The sequence below is a fragment of the Rattus rattus genome, chromosome 6, assembly GCF_011064425.1.
Source record: "Rattus rattus isolate New Zealand chromosome 6, Rrattus_CSIRO_v1, whole genome shotgun sequence".
NCBI classification, from domain to species: Eukaryota; Metazoa; Chordata; class Mammalia; order Rodentia; family Muridae; genus Rattus; species Rattus rattus.
Genome location: NC_046159.1, coordinates 3,474,942 through 3,498,477, shown reverse-complemented (window position 1 = coordinate 3,498,477; position 23,536 = coordinate 3,474,942). Strand labels below are relative to the sequence as shown.

At 48.3% G+C, this 23,536-nt stretch overlaps 1 protein-coding gene across 1 annotated transcript in view; it reads right to left on the bottom strand.

Moving 5' to 3' along the window:
* The window catches only part of Rassf8 (Ras association domain family member 8), a 70,883-nt gene extending 55,143 nt beyond the window's left edge, over window positions 1–15,740 (bottom strand). The window contains exon 1 of the mRNA XM_032905403.1: window positions 15,559–15,740. The gene's annotated coding sequence lies outside the window, so the exon portion shown is untranslated. The remainder of the gene's footprint in view (window positions 1–15,558) is intronic.
* Between the last annotated feature and the right edge of the window lie 7,796 nt (window positions 15,741–23,536).

Genomic DNA, 23,536 nt, shown 5'->3' with positions numbered 1-23,536 from the left:
CTGACCAGAGGCTGGTCTACAAAGTGGACAAGCAAACCCTACCAAGAGGTGGCAATGCCTTCTTAATGCGCACAGAGTTCCCACAGGGGAGGACATGACCTCCTCTGGGCACCAGGGCTCCCTTCCCCAGGCTCCCACCCTGCACTGTGCCTTGCACCCACTCCTCTTCTTACTGTGGAGCCCTCACCTCATACAGAATGTGAACAGCTCTGAAGGCCCAGACAACACAGGAGTCCAGCATACTAGTTCCTGAAGTGTGTGTGTGTGGGGGGGGGGTAGCTGACAAAAACAAAACAAAACAAAACAAAAAAACAAAAAAACCCACAACCCTCTTCCTTTCCTAAAACAGAGACTGGTGGTGTAGGTGGATATTAGTTTTCAAATCAAGGAAAGGATTCTAACTAGAGCAAGCCCCAGCTCTGCTGGGCTCTTACACTCACATGACCAAGTCCTGAAGACTGGGTCAGCCCGCCACCCTGGAAATCCCCCAAATGCCTAAGATGCTGTAGCTAGCCCCTTCAACTCAGATCTGACTACTCTGCTTCATGCTGTGGGCTAACCACCAGGTCAGAGTGCTGCTCCCAGAAGGAAACCCCAAGATGGCCTGCCAGTCCCTAGGTGCTGTGGAACTCACCAGCTCGTCTCTTTCTTCCTTTCCCAATGGTCTGAGGACATGAACATAAGAGTGCAGGGAGAGCATGTTCAAGCGCTGAGAGTTCATCTTCTAAACTAGCACAGATGAGTGTCATGCAGAGAAGAGTGGCTGGGGGGGGGCACTGCAGCAGACAAAAGGTGCTGACATAGACTCTAGTGTATGCTCAAAGGGATAACAATAAACGGTATTCCCCTGGTGAACACAAAATTACTTTAGGACATTGGCATGTTCAGGCTTGTTTTAAACAATTAACTAATTTCCTAAACTGGCTACATGCTGTACGCTAATCTTGGACCAATGCCCAATTTCCGTTTGAAAATAAAATGCATACTCAGTAAAGCACTCAGCTTGAAGAGCTGGGTGTCTTTAGGTTTTAATGCCATTTAAGCCAAGGATTTGTAGGTGACCTGTCATCTGTCACAGTGCCTGAATGAAAGAAGGCTCTCTCACTAACTCGGTCCTTTCTGCGATTGCAAAACCCAGTGGTTTGGGGTCTGTTTTGCTACACTTGTTTCAGCTCCCCTTGAAAGCACAGGATGTTGTGTGTGATGCTGGCTGGTCTCTGGGCTAAGAGAAAGCTCCTATAGCTCTTCTATGTGTCAAGTGACAGCTTTACACAGGAGCAGAGTGGTCACATGACTTAGAATCAACCCCCCCTTAACTATAAAGCCTGTATGTGAGAGGCAGCCACGTCTGCTTAGCCATACCCCTAACCACTCAACAACACTGCATCTAGCCAGGACGCCGCAGTCCAGCAAGGGAGCCAAAGGAACATATGCTCTCCCACCCTCTCACCAGGCCGATTCGACCTAGCCATGGTCATACTGTCAGGGTGGGTAGCCATGTGCATAACTTCTAATTTAACCTGATTCTGACCTATTACACTTAGTCTTTGTTGTTTTTTTAATGCTTAGGCTGTTGCTTCAAGCTGCTCTTGCTAACGTGGTCTGTATCTCCCATTGTGAACTGAATATGAAATGCTGTCCATGGCCTAAGTGTTTGAAAACTTGGTCCCCAGTGGTGGTCTTTGGGGTGGTTATGACCTTGCTGGAGAAAGTACACAACATGGGCAGGTTTGGGGGTTTATAGTCTTGTCCCATTCCTGGCTGGCTGCTTCCTCTCTCTGTGCAGCAGCTCCCGTTCCTGCTCCTGTTCCTGCTCCAGATGGACTCCACCCTTCTCCACCATAAGCCACAATAAGGTGCTTTTGGCCATGGCGTTAGTGGTGGCTGTATCTCTTCAGTAAGTGTTTGGCTGCGGTGTTTTATCGCAGCCACAGGGAAGGGATGGCGGGATCTCCAAACGTTCTCACTCCAGACTCCTCCTCCTGCTTTCTCTATTTTTATTACAAAGTGGAAAAGACACAAAACACCATAGGATCCAGCTTGTCATTTTAAAAGATGGTTCTTCCCCATCGAAAGCAGTGAATACTTGTACAAAGTAGTACCTGCCACTTTCAATTTCCTATAAGAAAAGGCATTCGCCAGGAAACACAGTTTTTGTATAAACCAGTGTTGAGCCAATTGTTATGGTGCCACCTTTAATCACAGCACTAGGAGAGGCAGAGGCAGGTGAATCTCTGTGAATTCAAAGCCAGCCTGGTCTACATAGTGAGTTCCAGGACAGCCATAGCTGCATAAAGAAACCCTGTCTCAAAGGGGAGTGTATGTGTGTGCGTGGGAGGGGGGTATATTAATTTAACCTGGAAGCCATTGTGGATGCTCACAAAGAATTTTAGTGTATATCGTTGAAACTAGGATTGCTGGGATGTCCATGTATACCACAAATCAAATCCAGGAGACATGACCACAAGCTAGAGTTAACAGGAGGATGGCTTTGAAATCAAAATAATCATGGTTCAAATGGTGCTGGCAGCATCAGCAAAGATCATTCAGGGATGGCCAAAATGGTCCTGAGGGTGAGCCTCTGCTTCAGGAACTGCTTTACAAGAAGAGGTGGGCTCCTTCCGAGCATCTGCCTCACTGCACCTCAGTGAGAAAGGGGTCTGCAACCCAAAAGCACATTAACACCATATAGAGAGACCATATAGAGAAACATCCATATAGAGACACCATATAGAGAGACCATATAGAGAGACCATATAGAGGAACAACCATATAGAGACAGCATATAGAGAGACCATATATAGAGAGAAACCATATAGAGAAACAACCATATAGAAAAACCACATAGAGGGACCATACAGAGAAACCATACAAAGACACTATGTAGAGACGCCATACAGAGAGACCATATAGAGAGACCATAGAGAGAAACCATACAAAGAAACCATACAAAGAGAGACCATAGAGAGAAACCATAGAAACCATACAAAGAAGACCATATAGAGAAACCATAGAGAGAAACCATGTAACTTATCAGCATGAAAGGGCCTGTTGTGCCAGACAGCAGGAGTAGCCCTGGACACATCTCTCTGCTTCTCCTCATAATCCAGACTGATTCCCTTACACCTGTCTTTCCCACTGGGTTCTCAGCTAAGATTCTGTAGCTTAAAAAATGTTCCAAGCCTAGAGAGCTTGTAGAGCTGTGAAAGTCTAACACCGAGGGCCCGGCCACCCTGGCATAGTCTCTCAACTCCATGCTCTTCCTGTTATTTAACCTAAAGACCAACAGCACAATAAAAACCCCAACACCCTTTGTTTTGTGGAATTCATACTAAAATGTAAACGTGGTTATGACTTGCTTGCCTTTATAGACCCGGTGACAGATCTTACACACAAAGAAGCAGGGTGCTCTGGGAGAGGAATCACTCAGAAGGAACCCTGAGATCTGGGGCTGCTTCCCTCTCAGGACACACAAGGGGTATGAGGGGCAGGCTCCACTACCGCACCTCAGCCACAGCATCTACTTTTTAAACTAAACGTTTTGCTAACTGAGGCAGTAGTCGAGCTGCTGCCGTACTTTTGCCTGTGAGGAGCCTTGATGTCCTGCTCTGGAGAGAACTTACAATCACAGGTGTCACAGTGCAATGGTCCAGCTAGCCAAGTCACATACTCATCTGCAGTCAAAACCTTGTTAACAGGAACCTGCTGGGCACTTCCTATTTGCTTCAGAAAACAGGATGAAAATACGAAGTACCTAAGGTTGAAATTCCAGATTTCATAACTAAACTTCCTAACGTATCACCTTGCTTTTACTTCTGTGAACCTTAGCTGGAGTCATCTATTCCAAGAGAATTTTTTTTTTCCGGAGCTGGGGACCGAACCCAGGGCCTTGCACTTGCTAGGCAAGCGCTCTACCACTGAGCTAAATCCCCAACCCCCAAGAGAATTTTCTTAATCCCTCTGTCTGTCTTCCAGTGAAAACAAACACGGTCTACCATCCTGCCCTTTTGCTCCTGACTCCCAGCACAGTTAACTAAGACGTCCTACCTACTGTTGACTGCTCTCCTGGATGGTCTAGGCCCAGCACTCACATGGTAACTGGGACGCCAGGCGCCCCGCTCTGTACAAAACAGAAGCCTCAGCAGGAGTGGTGTTTAAAATCGATGGTGGTGAGCTGCCCTTGACTTAGGATCCTGGCTCTGCCCCACCTCTGCCTGCCTCTCCAGGCTCAGACACAGATTGTGGATCTGGTTTTACAGAAGTTGTTGGGATTTAATATAGATACTTAGCACCTGGCAGCCCACTCATAAGTTATCATAACACAATGACCATTTATTGAAAAAGTATCAGGGGCTAGAGAGAGGACTCAGGGGTTAACACTTGGAGCTCAATCGTAACTGTCAGAGGTCAGAGGTCAGACCCAAGCACCAACGCTGGGTGACTCACAAACCACAAACGCCTCCAACTCCAGCTCACACGCACACACACATACAAACATGCACACATAATACACTTTGCACACACGAACATGCACACACATGTGCAGATACAAGCATGCACACACATGGACACGCAAGTGTGCATACACATAAAAACATGCACACACACACTCATAAATAAAAATATTTTAAAATAAAAACATCTCTATTACTTGAACTCTTCAGTTTTTCTGGGAAGTATCAATTTGCTCATCATCAAAGCTTCTAGCCTTTATGTTAGGTGATTTCCTCTGTGACACTATGGCCATCTTTGTGCTGAGACCCTTCTCCCTGTTTCTAGGGAGCCATGGGTTCTCATTCTGTTTTTCTTCTAGTCGAGCCAAATGCTAGAGCTCCCAATGGTGGAGTCTCCGCTCACCCACGTGCTGCAGGACAAGCTCACTGGTCCTCAACTGCCACATGTGTGAGGTCGGCCAACAGCTAATGCTGCATACAAGCCTGGAAGGGTGGCTGGGCATCTGTACTGCTGGCCAAACGTACAGTCTTTATTTCTGACCACTGTCTAGGGAATCCATCCAGACTGAGACTAACACCTTCCTTCCCTCTGTCAGCTAAACAGTATGGTACTGACCGAATTCTTTCTCTCTCCAGCTCTGGGGTTCCCTTAGGTATAAAAGCCTTCCTTACCCTGGGCAGTGGTGGTACACACCCTTAATCCCAGCACTCAGCAGGCAGAGGCAGGCAGATCTCTGGGAGTGTGAGGCCAGCCTGGTCTACAAAGCAAGTTCCAGGACATGCAGAGCTACACGGAGAAACCCTGTCTTGGAAAACACAATCCTTCCTTCTAGCCCCAGAAAGATACACATTGTTTACTGTACCTATGTCTCCCAGACTGAAGGGAGTTGGGACCTATCAACAGTGTCGCCAAAGAGTCAAGTACTTTGGACTTTAGATAGTGACACTTGTCACGAATTCCAGGTCTTGAAGAGGCCAGTGGTCCTGCCTTTAAAGTCAATACAGGCTCTAGCTGGTTTCTAGACAATCTGTGAAGAACCAACTGTGTAACTTCTGAAAAGAGCGGGAAATGTGTTTGTAAGGAAGGGTCTCAGTCTTTTGTCACATACATATTTTAATTTGAACATTTAATTGGCAAGTCACACCACCAATTAAATTCACTTAAACAACACACCTAATTTGCTAGCTAACATTCAGTGGAACAGATTCTGTAAGATAAAAAGGTCACCAATATGAACCGCAGTTATCCTGGGTTATTTTCCCAGAAAATGAAATTAAATGATTAGGTGGAGGAGAGAGATTTCTAAGAGCTCAGGCTTTCCAGCACAGAGGAAAGGCAGAAGACACAATGCTCACGGGCAAGCCCCACAGAGCCAGGCAGCTGCCGTCTGCACAACTGGCATGGTGACCACAACTGCAGCCCTGTGGAAGCACTCACGCGAGGTCCAGCAGAAGTGAGACACACACGTCTCACACCAAGGCTGCTGTGCTTGATCAGTAGGAACTGAGAATCGCATGAGAAAGGCTCTGAGGAGCTCAGATGAACCCTGATCAAGCAGGCCAGAAAAAAAGGTCTCTCGACATTCACTGCTGCTGACTGTGTGTGGCCTGCTCGCCTCAGCTTTGAGCTACTTGTATAAACCGGCAGACCGGATTATTATAAACCAGCAGACTGGATCACTGCCTATGAAAATTAAGAACCAAGTTAGGTGCAGATGCAGAGGTGGCAAAAGAGCTACTGCTCTGAAGAGCCCACGTGAGGAAAACCTGCTCAGGAGGAGCAACAGGGAGGGGACAGGTCAGCCATCTGCAAATCACAGCTCTCCTGGGCATTGCTGCAAAGCCAGGGGTCTTCCAGGTATGCACTGTCAGAGGGAGGGACAGCCACCTAGCTTGTGCCACCACAGCAGGTGGGAAGGAATGGAGACAGAATGAGCCACGCCCCTCAGGGCACCTGGTCACTTATCATCCCAACTCTGTGACTCTACTTACTATGCTATCTCCCAAAGATCCTCACACATCCAGTTTGTGTCCATTTGATTCTTAACTGCCCTGGTCAATAATCAATCAGACCTGGCACTCAGAGTTAGGGAAATAAATTCAGAAAGTGGAAGTGACAGAAAAACTATCAGTGATGAGCACTCCGAGTGGACAGGAGGCAGGGTGTGTCCTGGACCAGCCTCCAGCACGTGCTGAGGCTGTAGTGTCTTTCCCCAGCTCCTCACCACACCTACCCCTGCACCACTCCCTGACACCCTGCTCCTCCTCTCACTCTGGTCTTTGCTGTCTGCTGCCTTCTAAGACGCTGCTCCTTAATTCTGTAAGTGATGCACACTTACTATTATTTCTTATGCTTTATGGAGCTGAACTGGGGCCTGAACACGACACCTGAACCAGTGTTCTACCACTGGGCTGCACACCCACCCCAAGCCTTCTTTCTTGGGCAGGGTCTTTGTCACCCAGGCTGGACAAGAACACACTGTAGAGTCCAGGTTGGCAAGCACAGAGAAGGGCTAAGCCCCACCCCTTAGCCTCCTGAGTGATGGGATTGCTGGTGTATACACACACCCAGGTCAGTCTAGGAGTTTTTGTTTAAAGTTTAGCTTTTGCTAAATGACAAGCTGTCTAAGATGCAGAGGGTCCTCTCTTGATCCGCCAACTACACACAGAGCTTCCTCACGATCCCTGCATGCCGTCATGTCGGTTGAGTGAACACAAACAGGGTAAGCTCTGATGCACTGAAACACTGGGCCACACCGCAAGGCCAAGTTAACTCTAACCCCATCCTAACACTCGGGGTACAGTCTGAATAAGCAGGAATTTCATAAATAAGCTTGCCAGCACTCAAAGGTAAACGAAGTGTAGAAGGCTGTCCTGTACTCCAGGGCTGGAAGTTTACACCTTGGCCTGTGCCTGCCACTCTTCCCAGCTCCAAGGCGCAAGGAACCAGAGAGCAGCACAGACACCTGCAGTTTCCAGAGACTGTGATCTCTGAATACTGTACCTCCAGCCTGCAGGTCTACTTGGATGAGCTCCTCCCAGACTTCTCCCATCAGGCCTTGCTTCAGTAGATTTCCTTTTAAACTCCAGGGAACTCTGGATGTTCCCCAGGCTAACTTATCTTTCCAGAAGCATTTGTATGGCTCCATGATCCTAGAATTGCTGAGACGCCTGGTCCTTCCTCCTAAACAGAGCCCATGGGATTGAAGATGGGTCTTCACAGCAGTCAGAGATGTGATGAGTGGAGCTATGGTGAGGCACAGCACTGCCCAATCCGCCAACTCCAAGGGTAGCCTTAAGAGCCTGCCCCTGGGCAGAGGCAGCCAGGGTATGAAGCAGGCCGGGAGGGAGAGCAGTTGTGACTTCTACATACATGGACTTCCCACTAAGGAAGGAAGGGTGGCTTTAGAATTAGTGTGAGCTTCAGAGAGTGTTTTGTGTCCCCCATTCGGGCGCTGACCTTAGAAAGTGTAACTATAGGTGAGTGGAGCAATTCCCTGTCTTTATGGACTACATTTAAACTTCAGGCCTCTCTTAGGAAAACGCTGAATTCACAGAAGACATTACAAATCACTACAGCCTACCTCAGCCTCCATCAGGCTTCCCTCACACAGGCACTTGCTCTGTGGCAGCGCCTGCCACACTCACAGCTGGGCAGTTCCTCCCTCCCTCTTCTTCCTGCTGCGAGTCTTCCCACCTGTGCCATCAGGGGAACAGTGAATCAGGCGGATGGCACCGAGTACTGACCTCGACGCACAGCACGGGGGTTTCCCTGCCTTCGATTTCCCTGACCACTCAGGGACTGCCTGTCCCAAATTTTTGGTTTCATTCACATGCAGAGCTTGAAATCACATGGTTTCCCTTTCAGATGATGCCCTTCCTCGACTTCATCCAGAGGAGAAGCTGAGCCGATGGAACACAAGCTCTGTTTAGCCCCCAAGGCTCCTCTGGGAAGACACTACAGGCTGCTGGCTCATAAACAACAGAAAGTTTACTATTCCTGTGATTCTAGAGGTATGCCTGGAGGTCAGACAGGAACCCACGTCTGGCTCTCGGGGATCCTCCTTGCCATGTCCTCACACTGTGGAGGAATAGAGAACTAGATTCCTGTCTTGTAGTCAGATAGTTAGTTAGCTCCCCATAAGAGCATAAGAAGTTGCCTTCACAGCTTCATCATCTTCCAGACTTAGCCTCCTTATACACACCATCCTTGGGTATGTGTGGAGAGTGTGAGTGTGTGTGTGTGTGTGTGTGTGTGTGTGAGTGTGTGTGTGTGAGAGTGTGTGTGAGTGTGTGTGTATGTGTGTGTATGCATGTGTGTGTGAGTGTGTGTGTGTGAGAGTGTGTGAGGTGTGTGTGTGTGTGTGTGTGAGTGTGTGTGTGTGTGTGTGTGTGTGTGTGTGTGTGTGTGTGATGTCAACGAAGACTCTAAGGAGGACTGTGAAGTTCAAGTCCTAGCAGGTCATCCCTCCCCTCCAGCAGCCACACTGAGGAACACTGATTTTCCAATGAAGTTCAGGCCTCACAGAGAACATTTTAATTCAGACTCACTAACTGAAATTAACCCTCAGTCAGTTTACTTGGACGATAACATTGTATTTAACTGGCCCAGGAATAAACGAATCTGGGGATCAAAGGGTCAGGCCCATGGCAGACTAAACCAACCAGACAGAATCTTGTCCTCTGACCCCAGCAGGCATGTGCCACTGCCACATCTGTTTTGGCCCCAACTGTTTGCTCAGTGCCCTTTCCTATGTCCCATGGTCTAGTCTAACTGGCAGGCGACTTCCAAGCATGTATAGACTTGCCTTTGCCTCTTCTGAGCCAGGAATACAGTGGGTTGGTAGAGAACAAGTTTATCATTAAGGAGACCCTAGGTTTAATCCCAAGCACATAAAAATAAACACAACCAGACAACCAGTCGATGAAACAGCCCCACAGATAGTATCTCTCTTTACCTATAACATATACATTCACAACAGAAAACAAGCAATAAAGAAACAGGACTCAAGGTCCCAGCAATGTGACTGTGTAGTCTACACTCACACCCGAGCGTGTCACATGACCCTGAGTGACTGATCAGGCACTAACGAGTGCAGGTAAGATTTTGTGAAGGGAAAAAAAAAACCATGGACACCTTAGAAGCTGAAACCTGGGGTCATGCGATGTTGAGGGATCCGGCACCTGCTACACATTCTGCTTGAGACAGACAAGACTGAATTCATTCAACAGACAACTACACCAAGAATCCAAGGAAAGCCAGTTGCCAGCTACATGCATATCCAGTAGATATCCAACATGGCAGATGATGCTTTCTAGAAGCCCCAAGATGTACTTGCAGGGAAGACAGCATGAAACAGACCGGGAAGCCTCACTCCCGAGCTTTCCCATGTCAGCTGCAGACAGGAATAGATGCTACTCTGGGAACATGGAAACTCCCCTGTGTGGGTGCTTGCACACTGACTAGTCTATGTCTGCTGCCTTTAAAACATGGTTTTGAAGTGTTTTACAAATACTGTTAATCCATCATCTCTAACCATGCGACTGCAGAGAGGGGGGAAGAGGGAGGGAGGGAGAGAGAGAGGGGAGAGAGAGAGGGAGAGAGAGAGGAGGGGTGGGGGGAGACCGACCTAACAAAAGCAGCTGAGCAGTGAAAGTTACTTTTGTTTTCTGATCCTCTCACCTAGAAGGGCTTGACCTTTCCAGGGTCAGTGATGAAGTCCAAACAGTAATGGTGGACCACGGGACAAAAGGAGACTCAGAAATTCTTTCTTTTGGAATCTGAGGGACCATGAGCATTGCCAAACTCGGAAGTGTGGCCCATGTGAGTTCAGGGGACCAGGAAACTGCCTGGGAACAGAAAGGCTGGCCACAGGTGAAGGCACCAAAGCCCCTGAAGCACAGCCAGGACTGGACCTGGACATCAGGGGCCACTTAGGGTCCACGAGGCCACAAAAGTGTTATGAAGCAGCCTCTGGTCTCGAGAGACTTTCATGCAGATGAAGCTGCTCCACTTTTGAACAGGATGCCCCACAGAACAGACACAGCAAGGGCATCACTGACTATGAGGCTTCAAAGAGCCTACTTACCCTCCTGGAACTGCAACAGGGGACTTCGTTGGGCAAGCGAGCTCCCAGCCTGCTTAGAGTCACTTTGAACTCACAACAAATAAGCCAAGTAGAGCCCCTCAGAAGCTCACCTGTTTGAAGTCGAGTCTCCGAAATTACCACACAAAGCAATGCGAGAAGTAGTCACGCCTGTGGCATGGAAGAAAGACCAGCTCCCAGGGAACCGAGAACCCCTCGAGGGACAAGCTCGCATGAGCGAACAGTAAGTCTCATTAGGCATCACTGCAAGACATGTTCATTTGGTCCTGCTCCAGCTGCTAGGCACACAGGATGGATGAGGTGTGGGAGGACAGATGGAGCAGGCAGGCAGGACAGTTGCCTGCCCATGCTAAGGAAGGAGACCAGAGCCTAGCCTAAGAGCAAGACCAGAGTAAGGTGACAACCTATAGAAGTGATCCCTGAAAGTTCTGACCGGGGTCAGCAGGTGGGGAGTTGCCCACTTCGCAGTACCCAGACGCCCTTGCTTTCCTTACCAGTCAGGCTCCTTGCACTGTCTGTCCTCAGCTGAAGGACTGTGTGAGGAGCAAGGGGACAGCACTGTACATCACTTGGCACCAGTCAGAAATGTGTGCAGGGTGATGGCAGATAAGGAGACCAGGTAAGTGGCCACTGTCTGTGTAAGAGACTTATGATAAAGTCGGGCCACGGGGGAAGGGGAAGGACACTAATGCTGTGCATAAGGCAGACAGAGTGAGGTGGCAGAGACAAGGAAGCATGAACGTGATGCACTGTGTGCATGGACAGGTAGGAACTGAGGAAGAGGTGGCCACACCGATCCTGAAGAGCGGCCATGCGGCTAGGCAGGTGGGATCTGGAACTCTGACTGGAGAGTTCTGCAGGAACAGATGGAGAACAGCCAGGTTGGAATGTTGAGCAAAAGCAATGCAGTGCAGAGACCGTCCTCTTAACCAGGTAAGTTCTGCACTTCTCAGGCATGCAAAACCTAAGAGCAGCCTTAGGAGCTCATCCTGACAGCAACTCAGAGAGCCCAAGGGCTGCCCACTGCCCACAGAGACCAGAGGCTAAAACATTCAGAAGCACATAGAAAGACTCCTTCTGTCACTACCCAGATCCCCCACTTGTCCACAAAGCAGCTCTCTGCGTTTTCTCTGCTGCATCTCCACCATGGCAGGTGCTTGGTTTGTTTTGATAACAAGGAAATGCAGAAGGCTGGCAGCTATGACAATGATCTGATGCCTGTTGGTTAAGAAAAGGATCAGGCTAGCCCAGCTAGGATACCAGGCTGGCCTCAAACTCAGACATCCACCTGCCTCTGCACCATGGCTAAGAGGAGCTATTGTAAGGCAGAAGACAGGTCAGACTGAGAATGTTGCCAAAAGTTGGCCGCATTTGGGCTGACAAAGCCCCCATGGGTCTGGGTGCCCAGTTGTATGTGATTCTCAAGTCCCTACTGGAGCTAAACTGGGTCCTCTGGGGGCCATGGAGTGCTTAACAGCTGAACCATCTCTCTAGCCCTGTCCTGGGCTTCCAGCTGAAGTGGACACTTTCTCTAACACCTGCCTTGAGCTCAGTAAAGAGAAAAGTAGAAAAAAACGAAAAAACGAAGACAATGATTTAGGATGGCAACAGAGCCGTGTGGACTCTGACAAGAAATAACAGGTCTGTGACCTGCTCCTCATTGTAACAACAGCTTCTTGCCTCACAACAACTCAAAAATAAAATAAAGGAAGCTTTGAGAAGGGAAGGTTTCTGAAGGTCACAGTAAAGAAACCAAAAGTGTCATTAAACGTGCCCCAAACACATAATCAAGAACTGGATTCGGCTTCCATTCAGCTATGAATAGCCACTGACTAACAGACAACTGACTTTAGAGATGGGGTACGAGAGGATTCATCAGACAAAAGCACTCTGTTATAATAAACGACATGAGAACAACTGACTTTTTTTTTTTTTTTTTTGGTTCTTTTTTTTTTTTTTTTTTTTTTTTTTTTTTTTGGAGCTTGGGACCGAACCCAGGGCCTTCATGCCTTCCTAGGTAAGCGCTCTACCACTGAGCTAAATCCCCAGCCCCTACAACTGACTTTCTACATGTAGAAGATGACCCTAGACCCATAATGCACACTGTGTAAAAATTAACTTGAAATAGATCATAGGTCTAAAACCTGGTGTATAAAGCTTTTGGAAGAAAACATAGGAAAATATTGTTAAGACTTTGGGTTAACAAAGATGTCTTGAGTACCACATTATAGAAGTACCACCAATAAAAGAAAAACCCATCAGAGAGATTTCACTGAAATATAAAACTCTCTCGTAGAAAGTCCCACACGGAGTCAATGGCAGGTGTCAGACTGAGACACTTTGGCAGAGAATCTATTTGATGAGTAACTGTACCCAAGTACACAGAACCTCTCAAAATGTAATCTTAAAACCCAGTTAAGAACACGAACAGGGTTGGATAGACGGCTCAGCAGTTAAGAATACTTGCTACTCTTACAAAAAAGACCAGGGTTCAATTCCCAGCACCCATACAGTGGCTCAAAACCATCTGTAACTCCAGTCTTGGGGATGCAATACCTTTCTCTGACCTCAGAGGACACACGAGCCAGCAAAACACCCACACACATAAAATAAAATAAAAATGGATTTAGAGACGCTCAACATCAATCACTAGACAAGGCCAATGAAACGCACCAGTGGACACACCTGAACACTTAACAAAAGAGACTGATTATACCAAGTGCAGCAAGCAAGACATGAGTGTGTTCACACACAGCTGAGAAGGTGCAGTTGTGATGCACACTTGCTTATAAATACCCTCCCCAACCCCCTCTCCCAGCTCTAGAGGGCAGTTCAAGGCCAGGCAAACACTGCAAAGCAGAAACAAAACAAATGTAAAATGGTAGAGTATGCTTAGAAAACATTCTGGCATTTTCTTTAAAAGCTAAGCTCACAACCAAAGGCAATGGCTCAGAAGTCTACCCACAGGCAAGCAAGTGGAGATACAGTGGGACAGCAGGCCTGCATCTGAACTCACAAGCAATGGAGGGTGATCTTGAATTTCTAATCATCCTGCCTATACAGTGCTGGAGACTGAGCCAGGGTTTTGTTCATGAGGGAAAGAAGCAGTCCACCAACTGAGCTACCCCCCAGCCCCACTGCTACAAATACCAACAGAGTCAGACATTACATTAATGACTCCACTCAGCTCAAACTCTAGAAGAGGCAGGCTGCTACAGGGACAGAGGGCAGAGTGGAGTTTTGAAGGAGGGGAAGCTGGCACAGCGTCACTGTCAGAGAGAGACACTGGGAAGGAGGACAGATAGGCCTGTTGTGCTGGCGGTGGCAAGGGCTTCACAGACCTACACCAAAGCCTGTAAAACTGCAGTCAGGCATGCGCAGCCTAGCGCATGACAATTTTCATCTGAGCAAGCTGGCAAAACAGCTCAGCGAGCCCAGCTCTCTACCAAGTCTGAGGACCTACTCAAGAGGGGAAGAGGGGCTCCCACAAACTGTCCTTAGACTCAGACATTTACACAAAGCAAATAAACAAATAATACAGTGACATATTTAAAATGAGCAAATAAGTGTAAGAAAAGTTATTGTACACATAAAAATAAGGAAGCTAAGATACAATAAGCTATTTTGTTTTCTGACAGATTCTAATACATCCAGTAATACAATCTCTTGCCTAAATGGCTAAGCTTTAACTAAGAGTCCGACACCACTATGCCTAACCTATTCGCCAATGGCATTTCCATAGCAGAGCTGCATATGTTAAAAATCCATTCAACTCTATTAAAGAAAAATAACAAGAAATTCTTACTCTACTTTTCTGACTATCTATCCAATAAAGGAAGTCTAATTTTTTACAATATATATTTATATTTGAAAGGATCATTTTATTTTGACTAGTTTTCCAATAATAAAACTACTATACTTAATGATAGATTTGGTTTAGCACTCAGAAGCCAATGATAATCAAGCAGAAAGACAATGTAAACATCTATTTGAATAAAATATGGAAGAGAGTGGTTACAACTTCCCTCTTGTTATAACCTGTATCTACATCTACATCTACATTTTTCCCCTAAAACAGAGTAAAATCTGAGTGCTTAGTGAAGTGAGCTACAATGCATAAACCTGGAGAGCTCTAAAATTAATTATTTTGAGCTTAATGATAAAACCTGAATATATAAAACAGACAAACAACTAAAACCAACCTCCATCTGACATTAGGACTGGGAAATGAATGGTATTGGTGCCGAGACACTCCAGGCAACTGTCCAAGTCTAGGTAGCCAGTAGGCACATAAACCCAAGACACCAAAACATCACAAGGGTGCCCAACCACAATAATGTCTACAGAGGTGACACAAATGTCCCGGGGCACAGAGGTCCTGCACAAAGCAGGTCACATGCCAGACCCCCTCCAAAACCACTCCCATTCTCTCACGCAGATGAATGTGAGTCTCCACGTAAAGCACGAGGTCCTCCAGAAGGCACAGCTCCGTCTTCAGTGGGATGAAGCGAGAGGAAAGGGACTAGTTTCTCTGACTAAAACGAAGGCATGAAGACCTAACGCCTTCTCCTCACTATGTCTAGCATGGGATCGGGCATGCTGTGGGAGCTCAAAGGTGTCTGTAATCATTCTTGTTCACCATCCAGCACAGAGGGGACCAAGAGGCTGTGTGCAGAGGACTCCCTTCTGAGGACAGCAATAGATCCAAAGTCCTTGGTGCATTCCCTGGCCAACAAGAAAGAAGCTGGGTCACGTGTGCTCTAAGGGTGAGTAGTAACTGAAGGAAACAGTCAGGAGGCAGCAGAAGTATTGTAAGACAGGCACCTGCAGCATGAGCAGCAGAGGCATCGCTGAGCCGCAGGCCACTGAGTCAGGCTTTTATGTGGGCAAGCACAGGACAGAAAGCCAACAGCGCTTTAAGCTTCCCTGGCTATGGACGGCCATGCCTACTTTAACTTTAAAAAGGTTTTCGTGGGAAAGGAAAAGAACTTCCCCACCTCTAGGTGGCTCCTGTTGCTCCTCTCCACTGGGCTCAGATGGCATCTGGTGATGAATATCACACTCTGCCAGGACACGTGGGCATCCTCAGACCTTGCCCTCCTCTGCCTGCGGCAGTTTCCCCAACCTCCGTGGACATCTGGCACTGGGCAGTCACATCATCTGTCTGGCCCACAACCGTGTCACACTGTAAAACATCAGGCACAGCAGAATTCACATTTCCATTCTGTAACCCTGCACTAATAAAACATAGTTGTTTCAATGCTGTAGCTAGAACAGCGGAATGTGCAACACTAATTAAAAGGTGTCTCATTAGCATGCATTTTCCACAAACCGCAGACGGATTGTTTTTACCTGATGCTTAAAGTTTGTTCCAGATCACTCACAAAACTGGAACACAGAAAGGCTAGTTTGGCTTTTCTGACACAAGTATCACAGAGATGAGGACTATTAAGAAAGACATAAACGTCCTGTGGGTGTGCTGGTGCCCGAGTGCTTCAATCCCAGCATCCAGTAGATCTCTGAGAGTTTGAGGACAGCCTGGTCTATATGGTGAGACCGTTTCGACACTGTACCACTTTATCCCGAGCACCGCTGTGCATACCAGGGACTGGAGAGTAAAGCAGGCACTATGTATCGCCCATGGGGGGGGGGAGAACAATAGAATATAGTACAATTATAAATTGTGGCAAATTAAGGATGATTGTCCTTATGGAAGAAATAAGTTGGGTCTAACAGACGTGAAAACGGTGACCTTCTCAGAGAAGACTTCCATGAGAAAGAATTCTGCAGCTAGTACTCAAAGATGAGAGGTTACTCAGCAGCTCGGATAAGGGCCCTGGGGCCAGTCTGCTGGAGAACTGGTCTATATGCTGGGGGATGTGGGTGAGGGGCTGGGGCCTTAAGGAACAGGACAGGAAGGCCTGCTGGAGATTCTGTACCTTACTCCAAGGATTCTTGGGAATCTAGAAGGCCTGAAGAAAAAGTGACTTTCTTTTTCAGGCTATCAGCAAGAAAACAAACAGGAAGGGGCAAAGGAGACCAGCGGACTTAAGAGAGGTCAGAGTAGCTTGAACTAACCAACAACACGGCAGAGACTGAAAATCAGACAGGTTTCTGAGATATTTTGTGGTCAACTGTTTTGGAGGGCTGATGGACAGAATGCAATGAGCAAGACACCTTGCTGGGATAGAGGAGTTCAGAACAGGAAAGGGAGAGTTTGCCGGTCTGGACAGCACAGACTAAGTGTGGAGAAATGGGAGCTGCTGCCATTGTAGACAAAGAGGGGCCAGGCACATCTGAGATGCCTGTCTGTCATGGCTTTCCGGCTAACAGTAGTATCCCCATTTTAAAGGCAGTGAATTTAGATCAGAGCTAGAGAAACAGGGGACCATTCTTAGCTCCCTGGATGCTGACAAGCCTGGCTAGCTGCTACAAGCCCTCGCTCCCAAGTCTGTAGAACACCAGGAACTATGTCTACACTAGAACATTTAGGACTGGAACAAAGTAACATTCAAGAAGAGCGAGTAGTTGATACATGACTTTTAAACTCGAATCCTGTATTTAAGATTTCTAATGCTTCCTATCCACGTCTCAACCCCATTCCATCTCCACCTAGAATAAACTGCCAAGTTTTGAACATTTGAAATTTTTCTGGGGCCTCAACATTTTATAAATGGGCAAAGCCACTCTGCTAAAATTAACTACAACAGAAAGAGCAATGATACCCTGTGGTGAACAATAGTTTTACTCCCAAATTATATGAGACAACAAAAGGACCAATAAAAAATAGGAAACCTTTTCTTAAGAAATTAACTATTTCTCAGAATGCAAGGCACTCAGGTCCCGCACTAACACATGCCACTGAATACAAAGGCTACAGAAGTGAGCACTGAGGAGTACTATTTTAAAAGTCATAAGCTTAATAACTGTAAAGACAAAAAATGGGGGGGGGACGACACAACAACCCTGTAGGATGCTAAATCTTTGATTTCCAAACAGCTCTAAAAAAAAAAAAAAAAAAAAAAAAACCGAATTCAGGAAGTGTGACCCCAGGAATGGCATGGGCACCTCTGGAACTGTGTTTCTCTACAGGACACTGGCACTAACCTAAAACCCTTACTATCTGCACAGTCAGTCCCGTGACTCCCTCTAGGGGCTCTCTACTGTCCCCCAAAGCTCCTGTAGCCCAGAAACAGGGCTCCATCACATACAAAGATCTCAGTCCTGCATGGCCAATTGAGTCCAGTATGGAAAGTACCATCTTGAGGCTCTTAAAGGGAGGGATGAATGATTGGGAGATTTTTTGAAAAGATTTAATTAGCTACACTGCAAATTACGCTGTGTTGAATCTGCTCCTTCAGTAGAAGAATCGTCAAGTCGTGCCCAGTCTTCTTAAGTGGAGTATTGGGCATGTGTAATTTTGAGGTTTGGGGTAAGTTCCCCATGGAAATATATAAGGATCACAAGAACCATTAACATGACCACGGGAGGATAAAGCACAAACCACTTCCCAAACTGATAGCGCAGTTGTCCGGAGCCCTGATTCCTGTGTTTATCTGCACCTCCCCCTGCAATGGGCTGACATTCCGGACTGCCTCAAGCAAAGAACAGGTTTTTGGGTTTAAAAAAACAAAGCAGGAAAGGTGCCGGTTTTCAGTGCCTCCATGCTACCGTCACAACCCCTGGCAACCGCAAATTAAAGAGTTCTAAAGAAGAAAGAAAAACTATCTACACCCCCGCCACCCCCCACACACACACATTCATCCCAAAACTGGGCAGAAACGCAGAGATCACTACATATTTAAGATACTTCCCTGGGACAAAACATATTTCATGAAAAATGGCTGAGTCCCAATCTCCAGTTAGATAGTTCGTCCCTGCTGTCAGCGGGTCGGAGGGATTTTTTTTTTTTTAATTTTCTTTTTTTAATGCAAGGCTTTGATGTGTTGGCAGGGCTGACCTGACAAGCTGGAGTCAGCTAGGAAACGTGTCCTGCATATTTCCTTCTGTGCCTCCAAAGACCAGTACTGACTGCAATTAAACCCTACCTAGGATTGAAGGGCTCAAGATGCCATTCGATGCTGGGAAAGTAGTGGTTCCGCAACCCCGGGCAGCTATGCGATGCTGAGACCCAGCTCAGCCACCCAGCCCCAAGCTAGTCTCCGCCGCCCACCGCCGGGCCGCAGCGGCCTCGCACGCCAAACCCCCGACCCTTAAAGTTAAGCCTCGCTGCGATTGCCCTCTGCAAGTTTCCAGGGTGCAGGAAGCAGCCAACTTTGCAAGCTGCCTCTGGGCGACTCGCTTCCCCGCAGGGGCTGGCCACCCGGGAGGCTGGGCGAGGAGGCAGGGCGGCCACGGTTCAGACAAAATGCAGAAGCCTACCAACCGCCACTTTTCCTTTTCCAGAGGGGAAGCTCTCCCTCCGGGCGAGCATCCGATTTCCATCTGGAGAGGGAGAGGGCCGGCCGCGCATTCCCCTCGTCCACAAAAGTGGCCTCTAAAGTCTCTCGCCAAGGACACCGGGAAGGAGGCGACCCCGGGCAGGGCCAACTTTCGGGCGGCGGGGCGAGGGCGCGGGGGTGACAGCGGGGCCGCGGGGGGCGCGGGCCGGGAAAGTTGTACTTACTGTGCTCGCAGCCCGTCCTCGCCGTCCCGGTGCACGGCCCGCGGCGGAGGCCCGGCCCGGCCGGGCTGAGGCGGCGGCTGAAGCGGCCGCGGCGAGCGGCGGCGGAGGAGGTCGAGCAGCGGCCAGGGGCTGAGGAGGCCAGGCCGCAGGGCGGCGCGCGGAGGGCTGAGCCCGCGGAGAGACGCGCGGAGAGGGCGCACGCCGGCCTGGCCCGGCTGGGAGGGCGGTGCGCAGAGGCGCAGAGGAGGAAGGGCGGAGGAGGGAGGGCGGGACCAAGAGGGACGCGGGCCCCGCACAGGGGGGGGATGAGGGGCTGCAAGTGCAGCCAGCCTGGGAGGCCGCGCCGGGTGGGGAGGGCGAGGCCTGGGAGGCGTGGTGGGGACCGAGGAGGCGGGGCCGAAGGCCAGGCCGGGAGGGGCGGAGGGCCGGGGAGGCGGGGCGGAGGTCAGGGAGGGCGGGGCAGAGGGCCAAGGAGGCGGGACGGAGGAGCATGGAGGGCGGGGCCGAGGGCCACGCAGTGAGGGCCAGTGGGCCAAGGGGGCGGGGTCAGGAGGCATGGAGGGCGGGGCAGAGGGCCGAGGAGGCTGGGCCAGGAGGGCAAGGAGAGGGTGGGTTGTGGTGGGCAAGGTAGGGCAGGGTGGAGAGCCCAAGAGAGCCGGATGGAAGGCTGGGGAGGGGGCGGGCCGAGGGCCGGGGAGGAGGGCCGAGAGCCAGAGGCTCCGCCTCATTTCTGGTCCTGGTTGGGAGGGAGAGGAGCGGTGTTAGGCCCCTCACCAGCTCGGGTTACAGCGGCCCGGCGCCGCCTGCAGACACGGTACCGGAGCGCCACGGTGCGCCTTCTGGGAGGCGCTGAGGCCGGTGGGCTGGAGCCTGGCTGAGGTTACCTTTCCTCTAGCCGCTCGCTGGCTTGGGGTCGCTGGGCGAGTGAGACCCAGCAGCTGCCCGCTCTGCGACTGCTGATTGGAAAGGAGAGAGAACCGGCCCGGACTTCACCAAGGACTGGATTGAATGGCTTTTCCCATAAAGTAACTGTGAATAAATGTCCACCACAGCAACCAGCGATGAGGAGAAATAAAAATGAAGTGAATGAATCGAATGTAGCAAAGATTTTAAAAGAGCCAAGATCACTGGAAAGGCTGAGGCAAGAGAATTGTCACAAGTTCGAGGTCGGTATATGCTACCCTTAGCAACAGGCAATATCAGACCTGCAAAGAGTGAATCATATATTACAGAAGTTAGAAGGATCTGAGAGAAAGAGAGAGTAAGGCAGGAATTTTGCCAGAAGTTAAAAAACAGCCTGGGCTACATACTTTGGTTCCAGGGCAGCCTGGACTACAGAGTGAGACTGTCAGAGAGAGAGAGAGAGACAGACAGAGAGAGAGAGAGAGAGAGAGAGAGAGAGAGAGAGAGAGACAGAGAGACAGAGAGAGAGACAGAGACAGAGAGAGACAGAGACAGAGAGACAGAGAGACAGAGAGACAGAGAGACAGAGAGACAGAGAGAGAGAGAGGTGTCTTGGATTCTCCAATTCTCCAAGGCATGGTTTGGATTGCTTCTCCTCTGAGTAGCTATGATTCAGCACCAGCACCCCCTCCTCCCTTAGCAGCAGGCCATGATAGAGACAACAGACAAGAAAAAAAGAGGGGGGGGGAAAAAAGACGGCAAATGAATCAGAGGTGAGTAACAAAAGATTAGAAAGAACTGGGCTCAGATTCAAAAAATGCACCCACACACCTTTAAAAATAGCTTTTAATCAGCAAAGGACATCGGAACATTGACCTGGAAGTGCAGATTCGTATGTTGTTTCGCCATTTTTCTGTCATGCAGTGACTGAAGTGGACAAAATCCAGTCTCTGGGCTAGAAACACCCTCACACGCCAGAAGCTCAGTCACTAATCTGAAGAGAGATGGGCTGAGTACGTACAGAGGGTGAGAGTCAAGAGTGCATTCCAGTTGTAAAATGTTCCCTTTAGTGCCCGAGTACTTGCTTTTTACCATCAAAATAAGGATATTAAAAATGACTTCCGGGGTTGGGGATTTAGCTCAGTGGTAGAGTGCTTGCCTAGCAAGCGCAAGGCCCTGGGTTCTATCCTCAGCTCCAGGGGGGAAAAGAAGGCAAAATAACAAAAACAACCAAAAATGACTTCTAGTTACTCACTGTTGGAGGGACTTTCTTGTTTGGACATTTGTTTCTTCAGGTTTCAACCAGTAGTTACTTCCCCTGCTCACTAGCCCTTTCAGCACTGCATAGAAACAGAGAAGAGAACCAGCTAAGACATAAATGCAAGGAAGCAGCATTTGAAGAATTTGCTGAGAGGCTTTCTCTCGGAGTCAAATGCACAATCCGAGGAAATAGGATTTCAGTGACTCAGGAACTGAGGTCCTCCTGTAACCCCACTAGGATCTTCTCAAAGGGTTTTTCTGGCCTTGAGATAGACTAGCCCTAACATCCTCCCCCTGTCAATCCTCCACCTCACTGAACAGGATTGGCCGCCTGCCTGATTGCCAAAGCTAATGGGAAATCTTAATGTCCGGTGTGTGCCCTTTGCAGAGTTTACCAGTCTTGACCTATTCCTTTTTTTTTCTTCACTATAAACAAGTTAACAAGTTAACTTACCCAGGACAGTGCTCGTGTGACCAGAAGTGAGTAGAATTTAGTGTACTGTGAGAAGCCGAGTCCACCCTTCACAGAAGCCTTTCCTAAGACCCACACACCCAGTGAGGTGTCTTTATCTCCTCACTGGAACGCAACACTGGACAATTCGCAAAGTCGGAATATTTCCCAGTTCTAGATAAACAGAGATCCTCGTCCACTACCTCAGCCCTATTTAGCCCCAATTTTCCTCCCCTGTGCATAATACCGAGTGTTTTAAGCTTTCTTAGCCAGGATCATGTACCTGTTAGGATTTCCTGAGATGTTACCAGATGCCTTTAGAAGGATTGACAAAGTACTTGTACTTCCTGTTTCTGATTCTATTCCTGGAAAAGCACCCGGCTAGACTGAGAACACTCGAAACTCTGGGACATAATCAGATTGTAGAAAAGAACTTGAGAGGAAGACTTCAGAAAAGAGGCCACTCCAAATAGTAGCCAACAGGGAGAGCAGTGGGAAGACAGAGGAGCTACCCATGAAGATGCATTAGCAGTACTCAGTGTTCTGAAGCAAGGCAGGAAGGCAGGCTATGGGACACGGGTTACAAAGGAGTCCCACACTTTGGAGTCTGTGAAGCCTTTCAATAGCTAAGAATCAATTCTGACACATTAATATTGTGAATGTCGTTGACATAGGGCCTGTGTTTACCTTACAAAACAACACTTTCAAGTGAAAAAATAATAAATGCCAATAAATCCGGCTTCAGACATGGACTCCTATGACCTTGGACAGGCCCTCACTTTTCTCCAGGATATTTTCCCAGATGCTCAGGAGCAAAAATGACCAACTTTTGTTCACAGAGAAGATAAGATAGCTCACCTTTCTACATTCCTGACATCCAGTGTGTGACTAAATGTAAGCCTGTCAGGGTCACCTTAAGAACTTCCTTGCCATCTTGTTTAAATTTTTTAGCAGCCCTTTCACAATGAAAACCTCAGAGCTTTGTACAATATGCTATTGTACAGACAGTGAATTACAAATCCTCTTTGATCCGTCCACACCCATGCTGTCCCAAGTGTGCCTTACTGTTTTTCTGGATGCCTCTCTGTTGACCATCCCCCTTCCTGTCTAAAATCTATGTTAAAATATGCTTTAATAAAAATTCCATCTCTGCTTTGTATTAGCTTGTCCTGAAGTTCTTTCCTGTGTCAAAGTCAGGGTTCTGGCTTTACCTGAGCGAAGTCCCCAGTCTCTCCAGCTGTTACTGGCTGGTAGTCTGGAACAATAATCCTGCCTCCACCTTTGTGGACAGTTTCTTATTGCTACTATAGGAAAGAGTCACAAACTTGATGGCTTAAAACGTCTTACAGTCCTGGAGTTTAGAAATCTTAACAGGGTATGGTTCCTATGCTCCTTCTAAAGATTGAAGCAAGAGACTTATACCCAGTTCTTAGAGAACATACATCTCTCTAGAAAGCCCTGGCAACTCTTGTATATGTCTAGTGGAGTCATTTTGACAAGTTTACATGGTACACACAAACCAGAGAACACCAACCTGTAAGACGGGGTTCTTGGAAGTCACTTGTCCATGCATTGCTTCTCTTTGTTATGGTAAAATACTCTTACCAAGCAGAACATAGGAGAGAAATAGGCTTATTTGACTTATACTTCCAGGTCACAGTCTATCATTAAGGGTAGTCAAGGCATGAACTTAAGCATGAAATTGAAAGCAGGCACCGTAGAGGAATGCTGCTTG